At 41.1% G+C, this 18,062-nt stretch overlaps 1 long non-coding RNA gene across 1 annotated transcript in view; it reads left to right on the forward strand.

Annotated features, from left to right (window-relative positions):
• The first annotated feature begins 897 nt into the window (after window positions 1-897).
• Window positions 898-18,062, forward strand: part of LOC140507231 (uncharacterized) — a 57,799-nt gene continuing 40,634 nt past the window's right edge. The window contains exons 1-2 of the long non-coding RNA XR_011968252.1: window positions 898-1,580; window positions 17,765-17,933. This is a non-coding gene — a long non-coding RNA (uncharacterized lncRNA). The remainder of the gene's footprint in view (window positions 1,581-17,764; window positions 17,934-18,062) is intronic.

Consider the following 18,062-nt stretch of genomic DNA (forward strand, 5'->3'; position numbering starts at 1 on the left):
AATATATTACGGAAGGTTTGTAGTTGAGAAAGCTTGAATGGGACCTGATTTTGCACTGAGAAGAGTGTTGTCCATCCCATGAGATAATAGGTCTATGAACCTACCCTTCATACTCTATATTCCAATAGTGACAGCTCATTGAGAGAATAACAACATAATGGAAGAAAACATAGAATAAGCCTTCAAAGTAGCTCAAAAGTGTCACAAGAAAGAAGGCCAGTACTGGGGGCAGGGGAGCCAAAGAAGAATGGAGGATTTAGAGCTGACAAAGACCTTAGAGCTCATCTAGTCCAATCCCTTTGTCTCCCAGGTGAGGAAGTCTTGCCTAGAGTTACCCCAAAAGTTGGTGACAAGAGTCTAAACATTAAAAAGAGCGCAAGTCTACTGATTCCAAATCAGTGTTTTTCTGCCCAAGTCCCAATCTTGCTTTCAGCTAGCCTTGTGTTAATACATCCAACCATGTGGTAAGTGAAAAAAACCCCCACACAATGTGTTTGGAGTCAGAGGATGTGAGCTTGACTCTGGGATCTGCTATTGACCTTTGTGACTTCCTTGGACATGAATTTCTCTTTCTGTAAAATGAGGAGATTAGATTAGATGATATCTAAAGTCCTTTCCAGCTCTTGATTCAATATTATGCTACGGCTGTGTTATATTTGCATACTGATTTACATACATTACTAGAGACCATCCTTTTTAAATTCATCCCTGGCCTGAAGGTTCCCAGGTGCTGCCCAATATCTGTCTTCTTTCACCCCTTCCTGGTCTGTGTTTACAAGCTGGGTGAGGAGGAAGGGGATGAAGAAAGATTTCCTAGGAGTTTGAACAGAATGGCGCAAGGGGAAGTATGGTTTCTTACCACAGATGCTATCAGATAATTCCTCGATCTCATGAGTCCCATAGAATGAGGCTCTCTGGCGCTGTAACTCTCGTTCTCGCTCCCTCTCCCACTCCTGCCCCTCCCTGGCTTCCTGTTCCACATGGAGGGGGAGTGGGGATATGGGAGGTCGGTTCTGGTGTCCAGGAGCTCGGCCTAGACCGGTTCCTCGATGGCGGTTTCGGTGCTCCAGGGTGTCCACTGGGTGTTGACGCTGGCTTCAGAGGAAAGTTTGGACCTGGGCCTGAATTAATGTTGGGGAATTCCCCAGGAGGAGGTTTATCCTTATGGACAGTTCTGCCTCCTTGCTCTTCCACTGTCTTGTCTCAAAAAACAGCTGATCCTTTTCGCATCAGTGACTGGCTGGTTAGTCCCCAGTGCTCTGGAGACCCTCTCAGACCAAGGCTGACCTTGCCATCCCATAGGTGTCACTGTGGAAACAAGGGCAGAATTGGAATTCTGAGCTTCCCTCTCATTCCATTCTGGCTGTTCGCCTTAACTGCCACATTGCTGTGACCTAGAACTAAGCCATGCATCCATCCATCAACTCATATTAAGTGCCATATATTTACTATATGCAAGCCAAATTCTATGTGAGTGGAGAGCATGGAAGATGGCTAAGATAGGGTTCCTTCCCTCAGCCGTTTTACAGTCTAGCTAGGGGACCTAGAATGGCCAGTCATTTTTTGATCTCATGATGGAAGTAGGTAGCAGGAATATAACAGTTGGAGAATTTAAAATGTGTGTGTGTGTGTGTGTGTGTGTGTGTGTGTGTGTGTGTGCCCATGGTTACAAAGATAGGGACCGGATTTGTGATTTCATTGATAGAGGACTCCTGATGACACCTTCTCTGCATGGTAGAGACTTAGACAGCTGCCTAACCTGCTGAGCCCTAGTCTAGAGTCACATGGCCTATGCTGGTCAGAGACAAGACTTGAACTCAAGTGTTTCTGCAGTGAACATGCTGCCTTTTAAACACACACACACACAGACACACACACACACACTTGTATACACACATATTGTGTGCATCTATATGTAAATATGTATATATATACAATATTTTCTATTTAATTTATAAGTAGGAGAGAACATTTGACCCCAATCTATCTTTCCAGTCTTATCAAACATCACTCCCCCACCTATAATCTGGCCAAAGTGGACTTTGTCATGTTCTTTATGTTCGGTACTCCAGTATCCCTAATATGTTAGTTGAATGTCTAAATTTCTGCATAAGTTTATGACCTTTGGGCAGCGAGGTGACCCTGGAGTCAGGAGGACTTGAGGGACCCTGGGCAAGTCACTTAATCCTGATTGGCTCAAAAAAATATTTATGGCTTGGATCATATGCATATGTGAAGTAAGTAGTCATCTAGGTGGGGTGATTTGAAAGACTCCAGGGAGACTCTCCTACTAATAGTATCTTCTCCATCTGCCTGACCTACCATCTGGAATACACAATTAGACATTCGGTCTCTTAAGATCCAAAATTGTGAGTAGCAACATAGCATTTTTTTTTCAGCAAATAGTTACTGAATATCTATTTGTTATTCAACATATGTAGTCTCATACTTTTAGTTTCCCTTTTGAATATAAGGTACTTGAAGTTAGGATCTCCTAGCTTCTTAGTACAGTGCTTGGCATATAATAAATGCTATCTATCTATCTATCTATCTATCTATCTATCTATCTATCTATCTATCTATCATCTTTCTATCAATCATTTATCTATCTATTCATCTATCTATATATCTGTCTATCTATCCATCTGTCTATCTATCATCTATCATCTATCTATCTATCTATCTCTCTATCTCTCTATCCATCCATCCATCCATCCATCCATCCATCCATCTATCCATCTATCTATCCATCTATCTATCCATGTATGTATGTATGTATCTCTATCATTTTTCTATCAATCATTTATCTATCTATCCATTCATCTATCTATCCATCTATCCATCCATCTATCTGTCCATCTGTCTATCTATCTATCTATCTATCTATCTATCTATCTATCTATCTATCTATCTATTTTTCTATCTATCTATGTACTACATGGCTCAAAGTCTCACCTTGTATAAGAAATCTTTCCTAGTCCCTTTTAATGCTAGTGCCTTCCTTCTGATGTTCCTGCATAGAGCTTTTTTGTAGTTGGCTGTTTGCATGTTGTCTCCCCATTAGACTGTGACCTCCTCAAGAGCAGAGACTTTCTCTTGCCTTTCTTTGAATCCCTGGTGTTTAGCACAGTGTTGGAGTCACACGCTTGATTTGACTTAATGTGAACTTAATTCTTAGATTCCTAAGTCAGATGGGAGAAATGAACTAAAGGAATTAGCGTGAACTTGATCAAGTCACTTAATTGATGGCTTCTAGTTTCCTTAGTTCTGTAGCTGGTGCCCCTATGTTCCCCTTCCCCCCATTTCTGTGGATATCCTTGGAACTAGAAATTTTTACACAGAGGGAGATGGCTGGAGGATAATTTTTGAGTCCCAACCCAAAGTGGCAGTAGAATAACTAGAGAGTGAAAGCTGCTTTGCTCTGAGGGGAGCTCTGGAGCAAAAAGCCAGAGACAGATTAAAAGGGGGCACATGATAGGTCCCTTTTTGGATTTTCTATTCTTTTCCTTTTTTTTTCTTCTGCTGCTTCTTTCACAGACTTCCTTCTCTGACCTGGTGGGAGTGTCCTTTAAGATGGCAGTGCCAGAGGCAGAGACTAAGTGTATGTGGTATGAGGGGAAGAGAGTTATTGGACAGTCAGTACCATCTAGAAACAGCCAAAGTGCAGCAGCCAGCATAACTCTCATGTGTCTGTTCTACAGGAGGATGAACTGAGTGAAACACTGTCTTCTCAGTTTTCTCTTGTTGCTCATGCATGATTCTGCGATAGAGACCATATACCCCTTCTTCTATTGCTTCCCCATGAGTCATCAGTGAGTGCTGTAGGAATGGATTCTCTCTGCTCCCAAGAGATCTGGGAGGACAACTAAAATATAAGCCAGGAGATGGCTGGAGGTGAACATTGCCATACAGGAACATTTGGCCTAGTTCTTTCCCCCCTTTATTCTATATACAATAAGCTATATGCTTATAGTCTGCTAATATTCTGAATCGTTGAAAGCAGGGAATAGTGAATCTAGATAGGGCAGAGGCTGACGAACTAGGTTACAGATAGCTGATTTAGTATTATAATATTTTGAATAATATTGAATTCAGTCCCCTAGATTAATTTCAGACTTTGCTAGCTAAGGGCTAATCCAGTGGTGATATACTGTTACTTTTAGGAAAGGACTGTCCTTTAGAGGCACGGAATTACTAGAAAGTAATTTACAAGTTATGACTGCTGGTTCAAGTAGCCTGCCACCTGGTGGGCAATTCAGATTTTGCATGTCCTGTCTGGATAATTAACATTGTCTTTCTATATAGGTTTGCTGGTGATAATAACAAGTCATTATCCAGGGGTGTGGATTACTGTGGATTGACTTTACCAAAATTTGCTCTTGAGCCCCTACCTCTGGCAAACTCTGTCTCTTCCCTGAGCTTACAGTGACATGACCTTAATGAGACAGCAAGCCAATTTTGGATATCAGCAAGGAGGCTAGTTTGGCTAGAAGTTGTCAACAAGCATTTATTAAGTATCTACTATGTGTCAGGCACTATATTAGCAGTAGGGATACAAAGAAAACCAAAAACAGTCCCTACTCTCAAATAGCTCACAGTCCAATGAGAAAGACAACCTGTAAACGATTGTGTATGAGCAAGACATAGAAAAGATAAATTGGGAGATAATCAAAAGAAAGAAGGTGCTAGCATTAAGGGAGACTAGGAAAAGCTTCTTGTGGAAAGTAGGGTTTTACACCTGAAGGAAGACAAGGAAATCCAGAGGTGGATGAGGAGAGAGAAGATTCCAGGAAAGAAAAACAACCAGTGATAACACAGTCAGGAGATGGGGTATCTTGTACAAAGGGCAGCCAGAAGACCAGTGGCATTGGATTATAGAATGCATGAAGGAGAATAAAATGGAAGATGACTGGAAATGTAGGAAAGGGCTAGGTTATAAAGGCTTTTAAAAGATAATTTTGTAAAAGAAAATTTTATACTTGATCCAAGAGGTCACAGGAGTTTATTGAATAGAGGGTCAAACTTTTGTTTTTGAAAGGTCAATTTTATGGTTCATTGGAGGATGAATTGGAGTGGGGAGACACTTGAGTCAGGGAGATCAACCAACAGGCTATTACAATAGTGCATGAGTGATGTGGTAAGGGCCTGTATTGGGATGGTGACAGTGTCAGAGGAGAGAAAAGGGCATATACAAGAGATATTACAGAGACAGAACAACAGGGCTTTGTGACTGATTGGATATGGGGGGGAGTGAGAGAGAGTGAGAAGTTGAGGCATCTAGGTTGCATCTATATTGTCTGGGTTACAGGGAGGAAGGAAGAAGGTAGTATCAATAGTAAATAATGACTTCAGCTTTGGATATGTTGAAGTTAAGATGGGACATTCAGTTTGAGATGTCTATTAAATAGTTAGAGATACAAGATTGGAGATCAGGAGAAAGGTGAGGAATGAATACGTAGATATAAGAATCATCTGAATAGAGATGACTATTGAATCCATGGGAGCCATTGAGATCACTGAGCTAAATAATACATAGAGAAAAGAGGGTTCAGGACAGAGCCTTGGGAGTTAGCCATAGTTAATGGGCTAGTTAGTGTATGGAGGTCCAGAAAAGGAGACTGAGAAGGGGTGGGGGGGTCAGACTGGTAGGAGAAAAATCAGGAGAAATCAGTATGACAAAAACCTTAGAGTATCAAGGAAAAGGGGCTACTGATGGTGTCAGAGGTTGCAGAGAGATCAAGAAGAATGAGATAGAAGAAAAAGTCATTAGACTAAGAGTTGAGAAACTACAGCAATTGAGAAATCATTGGTGGGGCACCGAAGTGGGAAGCCAGATTGCACAGAGCTAAGAAGGAAGTAGGAGAAAGTGGAGACATCCGTTATAGACAGCCTTCTTAAGAATTTTAGTCGCAATAGGGAGGAGAGATATAGAATGATAGCTGGCAGGGATAGATGGATAAAATGAGGGTTTTTCAAGGATGGGGAAGACACAGACATGTTCATAGGCAGTAGAGAAGCAGCCACTATGGACCAAGAGATTGAAGAGAGTGGGGGTGATGGAGAAGGCAATCAACTGGAGAAGATGGGATGGAATGAGAGCACATTTAGAGGAGTTTTGCCTTGGCAAGGAAGAGGGCCAACACCTGGTATCAGAGAAAGGTGAAGGAGAAGATAGTGGCAGAAAACATCTGAGTGATGTGAGATGTGAAGACAGGGAGAAGAGGGAGCTCTTAGTAAATGGCCTCATTTTTGTCAGTGAAACCTGAGGCAGGGTTCTCAGCTGTAAGAGTGAGGGAAGGGAGAGCCAAGGGAGGGTTGAGGAAGAACAAAAAAATAGCTAGAACATAAAAATACATGAATGGTAGTTATATACAATAAACCTGGAAAGTTTGTTGGAGCCACATCTTAAAATACATAAAATGTCAAGCAAAAAGGTTTGTATTTTATCCTAGAGGCAACAGTGATTGATATTTTTATGAACAGAGGAGTGACATGTTCAGATATGGTTTAGGAAGAGTATTATTATTACTTAGAGAACTGAATAGGGGAGAAAATGGAAGCTGGGAGTCTGATTAGGAAGCTATGACAGTAAATTCAAGTTAGAAGTGATAAGGACTTGAACTAGAAAGAGCCAGATAAGAGATGTTGTGGAAGTAGAAACCATAAAATGTATCATCTGATTGGATATAGGAAGTGAGGGAAAGTGAAGAGTTCAGGATATATGTGTGTGTATGTACGTCTATTTCTATATCTATATATATTTGCAAGCCTCCGTGATCAGAATGTTTGTGCTACTCTTGACATGTAATATGGGATTCACTGAAGACCCAGTCCTGGGAGCACATGCAGGGGCTCACATGGCTTTTTCATAAGACTGCTTCTGGAAGTGTGTGATGACCTGGAATGGGGAATTTGGCTCTCTACTTCAGAGCACACACAGGCATGGGGTGGCATTTCCCCTGTTCTTTTCATGCGTGGTGAAGAAAGGCTCTTTTTCTGAGCTGGAAATAAGAGTACATACAAAAGGCCTCAAGGGAGAAACTTGCTTCCCTTTTTTCCTACTGGTCATGAGGAGTGAGAACATTTCTGAGTTCTGGAGAGCTTGTATATGGGGGGTGATCTTCCTCCCTTCCTGTCTTCCCTTGTTGCCCATCAAGTTGGTCCACGAGCACATGACCTTCGAGGCAAGCCTGTATCTGAGATGGAGCCACCCCCTCTTTCTGTCTTCTTCAGGGCCTTGTGAGACTTAGAAGGGTTAAAGGAGCAGTGGTCTAGAGATGGGAATCCCTACCAGAGTTTGCTGGGCCTGATGCTTTAGGGCAGCCCACAGGAGAGAAGTGCTTTACTCACTTCAGCAGTAGATAAATCTGGGAGCTCAAACACCACAGGTTATTATTATACCTAGTTTACAGATGAGGAAATTGAGACAAATAGAAGGTAGGTGACTTGCCCAGGATCACGTAGTATTTGTGTCCGAGGTCAGATTTGATTTGGAGGTTTTCCTACTCGAGGTCTAGTGGTTTGCCATCTAGTGTAAAGGCAGGTAAAATAGGATCTTTGGCTGTTTTTGTTTTATTAAAAGTGCCTTGAGTTGGATTGAATAATGTGATTAAGGAAGATTTTTCCCACCCTTTGATGGGCTTGCCTGTTGTGGGAAGCTTGATTAGGGGAGTTGTTTTGTAGGAGAGTCGAAAGTACCTTCTGTTTTTTCTAAGAGGGTTATGCCCTGTGGCTCTAAAAGCTGTATAAACACTGAGGGTGAGGTTTTACTTTGGGGCTACTGCCTGGAAGTGTTTCTTTGGCCAGAGAGGCTCTGGGAAGCTGCTAAGGAGCATGACTGTTGACTTTGAATTTTTCTGTATTTTCTCTGAAATTTTGATTTTCTCTGATACCTGTGCTCGATTAAAGTGATTGTTAACCCCTTGAAAGTTGCTTTCCTTTTATGAATGCAGATCTAAGAAACTGCGGTAGTGGTTTCCCAGTGTGTGTTGGGTTGCTCCTGTTACACCTAGCTGCTACCAGAATGGAGGCATGAACTGATAGCATTATAAGAATCCCATAATTCCTCCTTGCACTACTGGAACACTGAAGGGGAGATGTAGCTACCATCTGGGGAATCCAGCTTGCCAGTGTGAGCAGGAGTTGTGAATAGTGCCCCCCAGAGTCTAGAGTTAATGACAGTGTGTGGGATAAAAAGACTCTTACTCAAAATCTTAAATAAATGAAGAGACTTCTCAATAAGAACAGAAAGAAATGGATTTATTACAATTCTTGAGAAAGGGACGTCCCTCCACCAGGTAGGGGAATCTGGTGGAGGGAGGTAACTTATAGAAATTGAAGCACAATTTTTATTCCCTAACGCAGAGAATCCCACCTCCCCACTATCCCACCTCTCCATTGGCTGGGAGGCAGGCTCACAATCTAAAAGTGAAATACTAGACAAACCCCGGGAAATCTTCATCTATCCTAACACAATTACCTCATCTAATATCTAACTTAACTGCTGATGTGGCTTTAGAAAAGAGGGGAGGGGGAGAAGCAGGAGCTGGTAGTGCTGATGTGGGGACAGTACAACAAACAATGGGGAGATTTGAGTCACTTCCAAGTTTCAGCTACAGCCCACAGCACTTTCACAAAGAAAGCTGGTACCTGGTAAGGGGAGGGGGGATACATGAAACTCAAGTATCCAGGGAGAGAGGCCTTATGGAAGAGAAATTTTATTTAGAAAATCCAATATTCCCCATATTTTTATTATGAAAAGTCTTCACAATCTCCTCATCTCACTCAACAGGAATAGTGAAGTTTGGATAAGGGTTAAATTTAGGAGGGAAAATACACCAGTTGATTACAAAGTAGGTGCTCTCCTCAATGGTTATGTTGTTAAATCACCCCTGGAGGAACATTCTTGTTTATGTTTATCATGGTGATCCCACTTGGGCCTTTTCACAGATTTGTGAATTTTGTGTGACCCCAGTTGTAGGATGGAACGCAGTGGGAAAAATTCTTCTCTCATTCTCTATGGCAAGGTTCACATTAAAAAAGAACTTAAGATCGTTTTTGCACTTTTGGTTGCTATGTCATACTGATGGGGTTCAGGAGGGGAACCTTCCTGAGCACCCCTTGAATCATCTCATTTGATCTGGCTTTTCTTACTCAAATCTAATCTTCCCATTTGTTCTGGCTATCTCCAGAAGCCCATGGGTTTTCGTTATCTCTGTGCCCAAGTTTCTTTTGCACTTCCCACCCTTGATCCTATCAAAACCCCATTCCCCAGGCTGCTGACCACTCCCATCAAGATCCTCCCTAGAGTCTGTCTGTATTCACCACAGGATACCAGTCATTCCCATACAGCCCCTGTCAAGACCATCCCTGGGACCCCAGACTAGTTGGTGGCACCTAGATCCTTCCCTTCTACAGTCATTTCTGTATTTAAGTTCCATCTTGCCTCCATGAAGGCACTCAGATTCAATCCAGCTCAGACTCTGTCCAGCTGAGATTCTATCTGGCCCACTTGTGAATACAAGTGTTACAAGTGCTTAGGCTCCTTAAGAGTCAACCCAGTATGGCGAATCTTTAATAAACTTTGTTTTCTTTGGCTTTAAGAAGACTTGAGTGCAGTTCATTTGAGCAGGACCTGGCATTTGGGGTCCCCAGTACCCCTCACACTTCAACAATACCACTGACTCAAGTAGAACAAGTTCACTCTAATTCTCAGTGTTTTTTTCACATTAGTTTTTGTCTAGCTAGATTTTTTTTATCAGATATTTATTTAATTGATTTTTTTTTTGAGCCAGAGGGAAGGAATCTTCATTTGTTTATTTTGTTAGTTAGCTTAAAATTTTTTTCATTTATCAAAAATGTGTTTTTTTCCCTTTCATCTTCCCCTAACTTGTAGAAAGAAAGAAAAAAAAGAAAAATGAATAAAGGAAAAGAATTAAGGAAAAACAGAGAGGGAAGAAGGAAGGAAGGAGAGAAAGAAGGAAGGGAAGGGAAGAAGGATGATCCCTTATATCAGCATTGTCAAACCCAACAAATTTCCACTTGGCCATGTTTAAAAATGCATCTTTTATTTTGCATATCAGTCCCTCTTTGGATGTGTGGTGAACAGCTTTCTTCTTCATCACTCCACTGGTTGATCATTTAGTTCATCAGAGTTCTTAAGTCTTTAAGAATTGTTCATTTTGACAGTATTTATGTTATATTATAAATTGTTCGTCTGGCTCTTCTCAGTCCCCTCTGCACCAGTTCTTTGCAGATCTCTTTGAAACTGTCTTTTTCTTAATTTTTTTTATAGCACAGTACTATTCCATTACGTTCATATACCAAAATTTGTCCAGCTCATTCCTCAATTGATGGACACTCTTTTTGTTGTTATTCAGTTGGATTCCTGTTATGTCTGACTCTGTGTGACCCCATTTGGGGTTTTCTTGGCAAAGATACTGGAGTTCTTTGCCATTTACTTCTCCAGATCATTTTACACATATGAAAACTGAGGCCAGATTTGAATGCAGGAAGATGGCTTCTTCTTGATTCCTTTGTGTCACCTAACTGCCCTAGGTACCCCTTTAGTTTTGAGGGATTTTAAATTTTTTTTAATTTTTTAATTTTTCAATAGTTTTATTTATTTATTTTTAGATTTTGCCATTCATTTCCACAAAATTTTGAGTTCCAATTTTTCTCCCCATCTCTCCCCTCCCTCACCCCATAACACCTTGCATTCTGATTACCCCTTCCCTCAATGTGCCCTCCCTTCTATCATACCTCACACTTCCCTTATCCCCATTTTTTCTCTTTTGTTGTATGGCAAGATAAATTTCTATACCCCATCACCTACATTTCTTATTTCCCAGTTATGTGCAATAACAACTCTCAACATGTGTTTCTAATACTTTGAATTCCAACTTCTCTCCCTTCCGCCCTCCCTACCCATTCCCATTGAAAAGGCAAGCAATTCAATACAGGCTATATAGGTGTCATTTTGCAAAAGACTTCCATAATAGTCATGTTGTGTAAGAGTAACTATATTGTCCTCTATCCTACCCTATTCTGTTCTCTCATTTGACCTTGTCCCTTCCCAAAAGTGTTTACTTCTAGTTACCTCCTTCTCCCAATTACCCTCCCTTCTATCATCCCCCTTACCCCACTTGTCCCCTTCTCCCCTACTTTCCTGTAGTGTAAGATGGATTTTCATACCAAGTTTAGTGAGCATGTTATTCCCTCCTTAAGCCATATGTGAAGAGAGTGAGCTTCACTTTTCCCCTCTTACCTCCTCCTTTTTCTCCTCCATTGAAAAAGATTTTTCTTATCTCTTTTATGAGTGATAGTCTGCCCCATTCCATTTCTCCCTTTATCCTCCCAATATTTTCCTCTCTCATCCCTTAATTTAATTTAATTTTTTTTATGGATATCATCTCTTCTGGTTCAACTCAACCTATACCCTCTGTCTATATATGTGTGTGTGTGTGTGTGTGTGTGTGTGTGTGTGTGTGTGTGTGTGTGTGTGTATAATCCCTCCACCTACCCAAATACTGAGAAAAGTCTCAAGAGTTACAAATGTTATCTTTCCATGTAGGAATGTAAACAGTTCAGCTTTAGAAAGTCCTTTATGATTTCTCTTTCCTGTTTACCTTTTCATGCTTCTCTTGAGTCTTGTATTTGAAAGTCACATTTTCTATTCAGTTCTGGTCTTTTCATCATGAATTCTTGAAAGTCCTCTATATCATTGAATGACCATTTTTTCCCTTGGAGTATTATACTCAGTTTTGCTGGGTAGGTGATTCTTGGTTTTAATCCCAGCTCCTTTGACTTCTGGAATATCCTATTCCAAGCCCTTCAATCCCTTAATGTAGAAGCTGCCAGATCCTGCGTTATCCTGACTGTATTTCCACAATACTCGAATTGTTTCTTTCTAGCTGCTTGAAATATTTTCTCCTTGACCTGGGAACTCTGAAATTTGGCCACAATATTCCTCAAAGTTTCTCTTTTCAGGTCTCTTTTCAGGAGGTGATTGGTGGAGTCTTTCAACATTTATTTTGCCCTCTGATTCTAGAATATCAGGGCAGTTTTCCTTGATAATTTCATGAAAGATGATGTCTAGGCTCTTTTTTTGATCATAGCTTTCAGGTAGTCCCATAATTTTTAAATGGTCTCTCCTGTATCTATTTTCCAGGTCAGTTGTTTTTCCAATGAGATGTTTCACATTATCTTCTATTTTTTCAATCTTTTGATTTTGTTTTGTAACTTCTTGGTTTATTGTATAGTCATTAGCTTCCCTGAACTCCATTCTCATTTTTAAAGAACTTTGTTCAGTGAGCTTTTGAACCTCCTTTTCCATTTGACTAATTCTGCTTTTTAAAGCCTTCTTCTCATTGGCTTTTTGGACCTCTTTTTTCTATTGAGTTAGCTTATTTTTAAAGGTGTTATTTTCCTCAGCATTTTTTTGGTTCTTCTTTAGCAAGCTACTGTCTCTTTTCAAGGTCTTCTATGGCGTGAGTCCATTTCATATTCATTTTGGAGGTACTGGAGGCAGAAGCCTTGACTTCCTCTGACAGTATGCATTGTTCTTTCTCTTCTAAAAGGATGGAAGGAGATACCTGTTCACTAAGAAAGTAACCTTCTATGGGGGGGGAGGCAGCTAGGTGGTGCAGTGGTTAGAGCACCAGTGCAGGAGTCAGGAGGACCTGAGTTCAAATCTCACCTCAGACACTTGACACTCACTAGCTGTGTGACCTTGGGCAAGTCACTTAACCCCAGTTGCCTCATCCTGGGCCATCTCCAGTCATCCTGATGAATATCTGTTCACTGGATTCAGATGGCTCTGGAGGAGAAGTGAGGCTGGTGACCTGCATAGCCTTCCCTCACTCAAAACAAAGTCAAGTGCAAGTCATGTCATTATTTCTCTGATGGCATGGTCTTCTTTGGCAATGAAAGATGAGCACACACATTCTATGGTCTTAGTTTTTTTCCCCTTTTTTGGGCATTTTCCCAGCCAGTTACTTGACTTCAAAATCCTTTGTCAAGAGGAGGGTCCTGGTGTTCTTCCTTTCCCCAGAACCGTGCTCAGGGCTGAGCTTCAGATCCCCTGCTCAATTCCCCCAGAGCCTTTAAGGTGATCTGCTCAGACAATGGACCCAGGTTGCTTTGGTGCCCCATATCTACCAGTTGCTCGCTGCTGCTGCTGCTGCCACCACTTCTGCTACTACCTGGGGCCAGTGCTGGGGGGACCCTGCTACCCTCTCACCCAGCTGGGAAAGCCCTCTCACACTGACCTTTGAAGCTTTCTTTGTCACTTATGAGTTGAGGGATCTGGGACCCTCCCTTCTGGGGATTCTGCCCTGGAGGCCTGTTGCAGTCCTGTTCCTCCCCTGATGCAAGGCCAGGGCTGGGCTCTGCTCTGCTCAGTGTCCCATGAGATAGACCTTTCCTGTTGGCCTTTACCTTTGGCTGGAAATCTCTTTCGCTCTGTTATTCTGTGGTTTCTTCTGCTCCAGAATTTGTTGAGAGTCATTTTTTACAGGTATTTTGTGGGCTGTGGGGAAAGCACTAGAGTATACGCGTCTTTCTCCTCTGCCATCATGTCTCTGCCCCCCAAGGGATTTTTTAGTACCGCAAAAAACAACTGCTAAAATATTTTTGTACATATAGGACCTTTTCCTTTTTCTTTGATCTCTTTGGGATATGGATCTAGCAGTGGTATAATTGGGTCAAAGGATATACATTTTTTAGTAAGTCTTTTTTCATAATTCCAAATTACTTTTCAGAATGCTTTTCCAAATTTACAAGTACACCCAAAGTGAAGCAGTGTACCTTTTTCTTGTATCTCCTTCCACATTTGTAATTTTCTATTTTTGCCAACTTTGCCAGTTTGATGGATGTGGGGTGAGAACCTCAGAATTGCTTTAGTTTTCATTTATTGAATTATTAGCCATTTGGAGCATTTTTTTTTCACATGGCTTGGGTTTCTTCCCTTGAGAATGCCTGTTCATAGCCTTAGATCATTTATCAATTGGGGAATGACTCTTATTCTTATACATTTGAATCAGTTTCTTATACACCTTGGAAATGAGAACTTTATTGGAAAAATTTTCTGCAAAGATTTCTTCCCAAGTTAACTGTTCCTCTTCTAATCTTAGCTGTGTTGGATTTGTGTAATATTTTTTTAAATTTTACATAATCAATATTGCCCATTTTATTTTGTGAACCTCTATGTCTCTTGTTTGATTATTCCCTATCTATAGGTCTGAGAGGTAGTTTCTTCCTAGTTCTTTTGTTTATGATGCAACCTTTTATGTTTATATCATATATTTGTAGCTTCTCTTGGAATAAGGTGTGAGGTCTTGGTCTAAACCTAATTTCTATATACGGCTGCTGCCCAGTTTTTTTCATAGCTTGTTATCAAATAGTAGTCTTTACCTTAATATCTCTATTTATTCTTATTAAATATTATGTTGTTAGATTCAGCTAAGACTTTTGAGAACTTTTTGGATGCCAAGTTGTTAGGGGATTTTTCTTAATTGTTCCAAAATCATTGTTACTGTATCTTCTACACATGGGTCCCAGAAGTACCCCTGAATCCATGTAGGCTATATGTCATTGTAAAATGTACGAAGTGTACTAGCTTTATGTCTTCATCTAAGTTATTAATTAAAATATTGAACAAAAGAAGACTGAAGACAGATCCCCGATGGCTTTTATTGGAGAGTTATTTCTACTAATCATATTCTCTGTGTTCTATCTTTAAATCAATCCTAAAGCCAATTAACTGCTATCAGCCAGTCCCCATCTCTCTGTATTATCTACAGGAATTTTATGAGAGTCTTTGGTCAGATGCCTTGCTGAAATCTAGACAAATCATGTTGGTAATTTTAACTTTATCTAACCTATAGAAAAAGGAAATGAAATTCATCTTCCAGGAACTTGTTTTCAATGACTTTATTATTAGTACAGTCTGGTAGGCCATGTGTCAGCATTGGGGTTCATGTGAGCATAGATTTAGAACTGGAAAAGGAGCCATGGAGTCCATCTAATTCAAACATTTATTTAAAAAAAAATGTGAAAACTGAGGTCCAGAGAAGTTAAGTGAATTCTCCAAAGTCACTCAGGTAATAAGTGACAGAAAGAAATGGGATTTCAAGCTCATGCCTTCTGACTCCAAATTCAGTGTTGTGTCTCCTTTTCCTTCCCCCACCCCTGCTTCCTATTGCAGCATAAAGTGATGGGTAGGAAAGCACACTGGTATTTCTGCCAGTACCTGTGTTGCTGGGATTTTTGACAGAGGTTAAGTATTGCCATCATGCCTACTTTATCGAGGCTGGACCCCTAATATTTTCTGTACATAAAGCACAAAGTAAGTGAACATGAGTCGAAAGAGATAAAGAGTCAGGAAGGACTCTTGTATTAAGATAGCATGGCTATGTTAGTTTGGGATACCTGACGTCTTCTCCCTGTGTGCATTATTGGATGTCGATGCTGCTCATTCTGCGTGGGAGTGGAGTCCAGGAAGTCTCTATTGTGCATGTTTCCCCAACAACGTTCTGGGCATCTTTGAATATATTATTGTTTTGTAGTTTCAGTTGTGACTGACTCTTCATGAGCCTACTTAGGGTTTTCTTGGCAAAGACCCTGGAGCAGTTTGTCATTTCCTTTTCCAGCTCATTTTACAGATGAGAAAACTGAGACAAACAGGGTTAAGTAACTTGCCCAGGGTCATGCAGCTAGTAAGTATCTGAGGTCAAATTTGAACTCAGGAAGACTGGTGCTCTATCCACTGCACCAACTTGCTGCCCCATTGGATATATTACTGAACTGCTTTGAGATCTTGGCATGGTTAGCACTACTGGGGAGTTGGTTTCCCCAAGTCAGTCTGGGAGATAGTTCTATGACTCAGGTCCAGAGGTAGCCAGACCTTCTGAGGTGGTTTCCTCCTTTTGGAGGCATACCTGGTAGAACCCAGGAAGGTGACCCTTATTTAGCTTATAATTTGGTAGAGTTTGGCTTGTTTTGCTCCTCCCCTCATCCCCCATTTCCTCTGAGAACCTCAGAAGCTCATGTTTAGCTTTCCGTGTGTGTGTGTGTGTGTGTGTGTGTGTGTATGTGTGTGTGTAAAAGGGTCCCCAGAGTGTTCATAAGCTGTTAAAGGTGACAGTATCTATCAGGAAGGGGTAGTGTGACGCTCAAATGAGATAATGGATGTAAAGTGTTTTGCAAACCTTAGAACACTATATAAATGCCAGTTATCATCATTGTTATTATTAATTATTAACCCATCCTCACTAGACCTCCAGTCTGGTGATGACTTCATTCCCTGAGCCTTCTACTGAAATTCTATTGAGATGGGGCAATGTTTATAGAGAAATACAGGGGTATGCTAGTAAATGTTTAACTAAAGGGCGGGGGAGAGGTGGAAGACATATGCACATACTTTTAATCTGTATTATTAACATTTTCTTAAGTTTAGAAAACATGGAGAAAACAACAAACCAGTACCTGATTTATAGTGACTGGTGATTTTCTGAGGTGTAAATGGTCACACTGAACATTTAACAGTCAGCTGCCTTCAGCACACCCTTGCTGTTGGGTGCAAGGCAGCCTTAATTATAGCCTCACAAACAGAATGCAAATACACAAGTGACTCATAGTGGCTACTGACCAATCTAAATAATTCCCTTTCTTTCCCAGCTTCTCCCCCCCAGCCCCCCCAACTATAGTTTCTTTATCCGTAAAATATCTCTAACCACATTCATGTTGCAGTTCAATTGTGTCCTACTTTCTGTGACTCATTTGGAGTTTTCTTGGCAAAGATACCATTTCTTTCTCCAAATCATTTTACAGATGAAGAAACTGAGGCAAACAGGGTGAAGTGACTTGCCCAGAGTCACACAGCTAGGAAGTGTCTGGGGCCAGATTTGAACTCTTGCTGATTCCAGGACTGGCACTATCCACTGCACCACCTAACTTCCTCAGCAGCATTCATACCTCTGCTATTTTCTTTTCAACTCCTGCCTTCCTCCCTTCCTTCAGTTGCATTATGATTGTCAAGTGCTTAATGCCCTTTTACTTTCTGTATATTTAAAGATCCTCTTTTATTGGTTGGGGAGTTTCTTTTTAAAACTGCTTCTCCCTTTCTATTTCCCTCATCTTATCTTTTGCTTATCCTGACCTATCATATTCTGTTCATGCCTCAGGCTAGCCTTTTTTTTTTCTCTCCCACATTTTCCTTTTTCTCACTTAGATACCTGATATATCCAAACACATCTGGATGTCTTTTCTCTCTGTGTGTGTGTGTGTGTGTGTGTGTGTGTGTGTGTGTGTGTGTGTGTGTGACTACATTCCTTGCAGTGACAGTTTATGAGCCTCTTCCCAATGGGTTTTGAATGCCAAGCTCTGTCCCCATCCTCCCCCCCCCCCCCATCTCCATTCCGACTTTTCTGGAATCTGCCAGCAGGAAATCAGTGTATCATCTTGTGTGGGTGTGGGTGTGTCTAAAGTGACTTCAACATACTGTGCAGCTTGCATTTATTTCCTCATGTCTGACTGAGTGGGCAGTACCACGGAGCACCGCTAATGCCCGTGTGTGGACAGTCTGTGTCTTGGGTGTCTGATTCCTTTAATATTCCTAGGTTTTGGATACTGCCATTATCTAGCCACATTAACAAGTCACTTACATTTTTTGCATCCATAATCATTAAGGATAGGCAAGCCAATCTATGGGCGTAGAGGCCTGACTGTTCCAGGAGTCTCTCACTCTGCTCTTGTTTCTTACCAGGCTGCAATTCATACTCCTCTATAGATGCCAGCCTTAGCTGAGAAGAGGAGCCAGATCTTCCTGTCATTACGAATGTGAGTCTTCTACCTCCTGTTGAACCTCTCCAGCCTCAGGTGACAAGAGAAAGCTTCCCTTTGACCTCAGTGTCCTGTTGCACTTGTCTCTTGAGGTAAGAGGAAGGGGAAAGTAGATGGAGAGCAGATTTTCATCTGCTGTAAAGGTTTGATTTCCATTTCATGCTTTGCCAGTCTCTTGAACCTAATCTCCAGCCTTCTCTGGGAAAAGGGGTAGCCCATTA

Source organism: Notamacropus eugenii, chromosome 5 (genome assembly GCF_028372415.1).
Source record: "Notamacropus eugenii isolate mMacEug1 chromosome 5, mMacEug1.pri_v2, whole genome shotgun sequence".
In the NCBI taxonomy this organism is placed as follows: Eukaryota; Metazoa; Chordata; class Mammalia; order Diprotodontia; family Macropodidae; genus Notamacropus; species Notamacropus eugenii.